This window comes from Pygocentrus nattereri, chromosome 6 (genome assembly GCF_015220715.1).
Source record: "Pygocentrus nattereri isolate fPygNat1 chromosome 6, fPygNat1.pri, whole genome shotgun sequence".
NCBI lineage: Eukaryota > Metazoa > Chordata > Actinopteri > Characiformes > Serrasalmidae > Pygocentrus > Pygocentrus nattereri.
In genome coordinates, this window is record NC_051216.1 from 15,188,401 (window position 1) to 15,194,964 (window position 6,564).

Here is a 6,564-nt window from a genome sequence, read left to right on the forward strand (position 1 = left end):
AGGAGAGGAGAGAGACAGCATCATTACTGAAATGTCACTCAGCAGGAAAAAAGAGACGTTAGTGGCCCATAGGGAGAGGAAAGAGGGGGAGGGAGGAAGAAAGAGAGAGAGAGAGGTGGGGGAGTGGGACAGGGTAGCACACACCACCCCTTCAGTCCATGGTTTGCCTTTTGTTTGGTTTCTTCCGCTTAAATGCACATTTGGAGCCGCTTGGCATGCAATACGTAGGACAAATGCACGTGACACTGAGTAAACCTTACATAGACTCATGTTATCAACTGAAGGTAAAATTGAGTTACATTTCAACTACTTATACTGTATAAATGCTGTGTGTAAAGGCAGGATGAGCTTTTTTTTTAAAAATACTGAAAATAGTTCACACATCTACGTGCACCTTGTCAGCATGTTTGGTGAATATGAAAATGGAAGATGAAAGCAGGGAGGGAGAGAGGGAGAGAGAGAGAGATTCCTCTCCAGGGCAGATTAGTGGAATGATCTCTGTTGCCAGTGCATGCAAATTATGTAAATGAAGCTCTCAGTTCTCCACCAGCGCTGCTCCAGCTCTTCAACCCTCAACCCCGCCCTCCTTTGTGATGTCACTTCTGACGTGACATTTTCTGATAAGCAGGTTTCACTGAGGCCGGATATTGCCATGCTAATTTTTCCAGAACTGTGTTTTAGAGGGAGAATAAAAGTGAAAATTCTTGCCAGTACTGAAAATTAGTACCACCAATGATACGTGACAGTGCAGCCTTCTAAAGTCAGGTTTGTTTAAAACTCCAGCTACTACATGGAGGTCCATCAGTTTTGAATAATGATGCAGTCTGTCGTACTGTTTATCTGTAGCACTTGGTACATTTTTTGCAATGTGGTACGCAGGCTGAATGTCCCGCACTCTCTCATTTAAGAGGCTCCTCAACATCAGGGCAGCGTGCACGCAGCCTGCTATGTGTCCTATTTACAAATGACTCAGTGGAGTGCATGAAACAGCCATTACATAACGATCAGATGCAGATTCGGAGGAGGGCAGAAGTGATGAATTTATGAAAACACTGTTCCTATGCTTCATATCTACTCTTTCTAGCTCAAATAGGGCAATCTCCATCTGCATGGTTCCCCAAAGACAGCTACAAGAGCTACAATTGTAAACAAATATTTACATCAATATGCTCTACAACTAACAGCATCATGGTAGTCAAGTACTGTTTGTTCTGTTTTTCCTTCAACACAATTAACAGATTGAGTAGGTACTGTTTTTTCAAGCATTGCAGCCAGCATCTGTCAACCTATAGGAAGACGATTTATGTAGAAGCATACTGATAATCTGTGACATGTCTGTATAGGCAGGGGTACTCAAGGTGTGGCCTTTCGACAAAAGTTGGCCTGTGAGGATGACTGATTTGGCTAGTCAGACAGTTACGCTAACCCCACCCCTTTATCCAATGATCCAGTATTCTCTCTTGATTAATTTGGCCATAAGATTACCAATTCCATCCCATCACAAGATGCAAACAAGGTGTAAGCCTGAAGGCTATCATGCATGTCCTCAGAGACATGTGCGGCCAGCAACCTCATCCTTTCAAACTGCTGCCAAAACACAGACACACACTCTCAGACGTGGGCCTACGTTGTTTATTGAGAATGACCTGTAATTGCACCCTTCTCTAGTCACAGCAAACTAGAGATGGACAGCAGACAGACAGGCAGCATCTCGTTACTGTCAGCAGTGGGCACTTATCACAAGGTCTGCCTTACTAACTCACTCAGCTAGATGGAGTCCACACAAGCATAGTGCTGACCACACCATTCAGTCCACATCCAGATACATCAGTGATGTCTGCCCTTCAAACGGCTGACTCAAATAGCTGAGAATCAGAGGGAGGTTTGGTGGATGGCAGCTCAGTGTGCCTTCCCTTGTATTTGATGTGAAAATACAACCCAAGACAGAACCCAGAAATCAAAAGGTAAATGCGTATGAGGTTAAATAATAGACCAAAAACAACTTTAGCCATTATTTATGCTATACATATATATATATATATATATATATATATATATATATATATATATATATAGAGAGAGAGAGAGAGAGAGAGAGTGAGAGAGAGAGAGAGAGAGAGAGAACATAAGGAACAATGGTCAAGAAAGATGTCCTAAGTCATATACCCCTCAAAACAATACCTTTAGATTTATCAGCTTTATATATATGGTTTGCATTCAGTTATCTAGATTCAATACAAAACCAGCCGCTATGTCATCCCAGACTTTTAACTAAACATCATAAAAGTTCAGACTAAAATCAATGCTTTACGTGACAATTTGAACAAAATTAAGAGACATAACTTTAAAGAAATATTTCATTTTTCTCAATAAAATTATATAATGAAAAACGGATAATCATATAACACATATAGCATAAAGCGCTAAAAACCATAAGAGGAGAAAAGGGTGAAAACATTTTACAAATAAAGAAAACATCTATGAATAGGATACAAAATAAAATGTCTGGGAATTTTAAAGAATTAGTAATACACCCATTTTATCTTTAGCCACTGTATATTATGCAGTATCCTAAAAGATACTGAGAGATACCAAGATTTAGCCAAAAAACTTGACACCAGCTCCCAGAAACTGCTGACAGTGTCAGTTACAATTACAAACTAGTTATCTTCAGCATATCTTATTTTGTGAGTTCAGACCATGTCTGAGGAACAGAGAGGAGATAGGGTGGCAGTGGGTAATGTATAGGGCGACAGACTAGAAGAAGGAGGGGTTTCATTAATGGATGTAGCACTACATTAAAGAGGAATTTCCTACATTTTTTTTCATTTCTGCATAATTAAAGGAATAAAAGTCATAGTAGTAGTTTGACATGAAATGTGCCACTCTAGAGAAGAAGAGTCAAAATTGTTCACAGCAGTGGTCATGCGAACCAGATATCACCAGTGCTAAATGCCTCTTAAAGCTACATTACAGACAGCTATTACATGAAATCACTACAAATTAGCAGCAGGATGCCTGAAACATTGTTTTAAGATAGTTTTGTGATAAGATTTTTATTATTATAATGGTTGCTTTGCTTTTATTATTATTCAGGGCAGGGCATTCTGAGGAAAAATAGTCCCCAAATTATTGTTTTGCTATTTTACTATTATTAACATTGTGTATAAAAAAAAGAAGACACATGTAGATTCACTGGTCATATTGGATAGTACATAAAAGTATTAGTGTTGTAGACATTGTGACTGCTGGTTTTAACCCTACTGTACAGAAATTAGACTCAGTAAATTTCCCCACAATGCACCTTTTCACAACAAAACACTCTGAATGGCTTTCGCTACATCTCAAAAATGGACTCATGTAGAAATTTTGAAAAGTTGGTGGCACTCTCCTTTAGGGTTTATAAAGGGATGCACTTGTTTTGTGCATAAATTCCTGAAGAAAATCTATCCAATCTCCCACACAGAAATCTGATCCATGGCAATATATTTCAAATATACGACATATAGTAGCAAATATGAACTTCCTTTATATTTAACAATATGTAACATATATGCCGACATATGTAAAATGGGCCATTTTCAAATATGGAATATGCATACACACACACACGCACATATATATATATATATATATATATATATATATATATATGGATGGATGGATGGATGCAATATGTTATGTTATTGCATTTCATCTTTTATTGTATCAGACATATTTATGACTCATGTATTATGCATATATGTCCAATTTGTGATCATTTTTGTACTCTACATATGACCACATCTTCTGAAATACGTCTATAAGCCTGCATGTGCACACAGATATCAGATTTCCATATGAGAACAGTTGTGCTTCTACAGGAACAACTACATGAAGTCTTATCAGAAAACTGACAGAAGCCTTCTCGTTCTAAATAAAACTGAATTTAATATATGTAAACAGTTGAGCTAATAAACTATGTTTTAACTGGACTTCTCTCATCTACAGCTATTATCTTTTAGCTGCTAGCTCTCTCTCTCCTCTCTCTCTCACCCACCCACAGCTCCTGACCTGCCACACTGCAGAAGAGGAGGCGACTAGCATAATCTATACAAGACTGTATTGCAGGCATAAAAAGACGACATTTAAGGACGAATCAAGGGAAATAAACACGAATAAATCAGCACTTCCAGTAACTAACAAATGTCCTTACTACAGTAGAATGATGCGGCCAGTTTTTCGGATGCGAGGTAATCTAGTTAATGGTGTTTATTTCGTCGCCACATCTTAAACGCATGCTGACAGTAGATAACTAACTGAAAGTAAATAAGCGATACATTTTAAGTCTTATTTTTCTGAATAAAGCGGAGGGTTGTATAACAGGCTAGCTAACGCTAGCTGCGTCTCCTAGGCTACATCAGTAATCCGGAGCAGTAACGTTAACATGAAAACACAGCGGCTCTGCTCCGCCGCTCCATTCACTAACGATAACTCCCGTCCCCGTTTAAAACAGGGTGTCTGCTCCGCAACGGGGCTCAGAAACAAAAGCAACGTACACACAATAAATCATACGCTCGAAACATTTACAATAAAGGACAAAACGCCTTCTTACCGTTTGATTTCTGCGGCTCTCACCTCCCTCTGTCTCTCCTCTCGCGTCCTCAGTTTACTGTAATCCAGTGGTTCAATCTGAGTCCCGTGAGCCTCAACGTCACTTCCGTGTTTTTATTTTTTAGGTACATATTCGTTATAGGTCTGCACCTGTTATCTGCCCGCGAGGCTGAGGGTTTATTTTAACAGCCCAAATTAAGCCTGCGTTATTTTAGTACCTCCACGTTTTATCCTGTCTTGGCGGAGCTCTTTCCATAACAATCTTTCTGAATGGATCTAAATAGGCACATGGAGGAAAACAACTCCAGGCCTATTCATTCATTTTAAGAATGTATTTAAATTGTAAGCGCGCATGAACGTCAACGCAGTAAACGTTAATGTCGATTTATTTGCCAGTTAGCGGTGGTTTTATCCGCTGGGTGTGTTTAAAGCGCGATACATTTGCCCTCGTCAGTGTTTTCTCTTTGCGGGGAAAATTGTGGGCGTGGCTCCTACGATACTGGGCGTGGCATTGATGCTGATACTGTTCTCATTTTTATCTTAATAATAATAATTAATCATTCTGAATCATGCACACAGACGGTCAGGTGCCGCACACGTTGTTTACATGGGATTATTTTAATCATCGACGCTAGAGGGCGGTATACGCGCTTGTTTTATACAGGCTAAAGCTACTCTGGTTTAGACTGCAGCAGTTTGTTTCTGTATTGTGTCTGTAGCGCAGGTGGACTACAGGATTCCTGAACCACCGCCAGGGTCCTACCTTGCAATATGTTTGTACGCTTATACACAGGATTTATGCCTCTATATATGCTACACTGTTAGAAATAAAGGTACAGTGAAAGTACATTTTTCATTCATCAAAGTACAAGCAATGTAAATGTCCTTCAAAGGTATGACAGTGGTTTTAAGGTTCAATTGTGGAATTTAAATGTTTTTCCCAGGTGAAAAGTAAAGATTTATACCTTTTCATAACTTAATGTTTTAAAACAGAATAATAAAATAAAGAGCCTGGAGATGAGACGGGGTGTGTGGAGTCAAGATAATATAATTTCAGTGGATTATTTACATTTACATTTATGGCATTTGGCAGATGCTCTTATCCAGAGCGACTTATAGTTTGATCATTTATACACAGGCGAAGGTGGTGTTAGGAGTCTTGCCCAAGGACTCTTATTGGTATAGTGTAGGGAGCTTACCCAGGTGGGGAATGAACCCCAGTCTACAGTGTAGAAGGCAGAGGTGTTACCCACTACACTAACCAACCACCGGATTATGGTACAATTATGTTCCCTGACTAAAGGTACTGAGATGTACCTTTGAGGGTGCCACCCCAGTGAGAAGAAGGGCACCACCACAGCGACTGTTTCATACTTTTATTTCTGAGAGTGTAAGACATAGGATTTTTATAGATTTTTTTATTTAACTGAGTTGAAAAATTCTTAATTCCGAACTTCTACCAAAACTGTTACTTCCTATTTTCCCCATTCATTATTATTGACTATCCAATCTACCTTTCTACATATGCAAGAACTAACGTGTCCATTTTTAACAATAAAGAAAATAGCAATCATTTCATGAGCATGCAAGCCATTTTTTATGCAAAAAGTACATTTTTAAAGCTTTCATATTCTTGCCTCATTTTATTTTTAAACTACATTTTGTACTGATTTACTTCTGTGGCACATGATGATGGTTTTCACATTTTGTGGAAATGCAAGCTTGTTTCTTTTTTTTTGTGGCAATCATTTTCTGAGATAGAAGAGCTATTTTCACTAAACTGGCAGAAGGTTCTGTGGTCTGTGGTTCTAACTAAAAGCAGTCGCCAAAGGCCTCCTACAATGGTTGTGTGGTGTGGACAGAAATCTGCCTAGCCTGGAAGAAGCGGTGGTTTTTCTTCCAGGAAGAACCACCTCTTTCTCCTGGTTTCTGTCCATACCACAAAGGAACTGTAAAAGCAGAGGTCTTCAC

General features: G+C 39.0%; 1 protein-coding gene across 2 annotated transcripts in view; it reads right to left on the reverse strand.

The window, feature by feature from the left end:
• Positions 1-4,722, reverse strand: part of si:ch211-45c16.2 (mitogen-activated protein kinase kinase kinase 13) — a 56,684-nt gene extending 51,962 nt beyond the window's left edge. For both annotated transcript variants that reach the window (XM_017691576.2, XM_037539346.1), the window contains exon 1: positions 4,595-4,722. The gene's annotated coding sequence lies outside the window, so the exon portion shown is untranslated. The remainder of the gene's footprint in view (positions 1-4,594) is intronic.
• Positions 4,723-6,564: the final 1,842 nt, after the last annotated feature.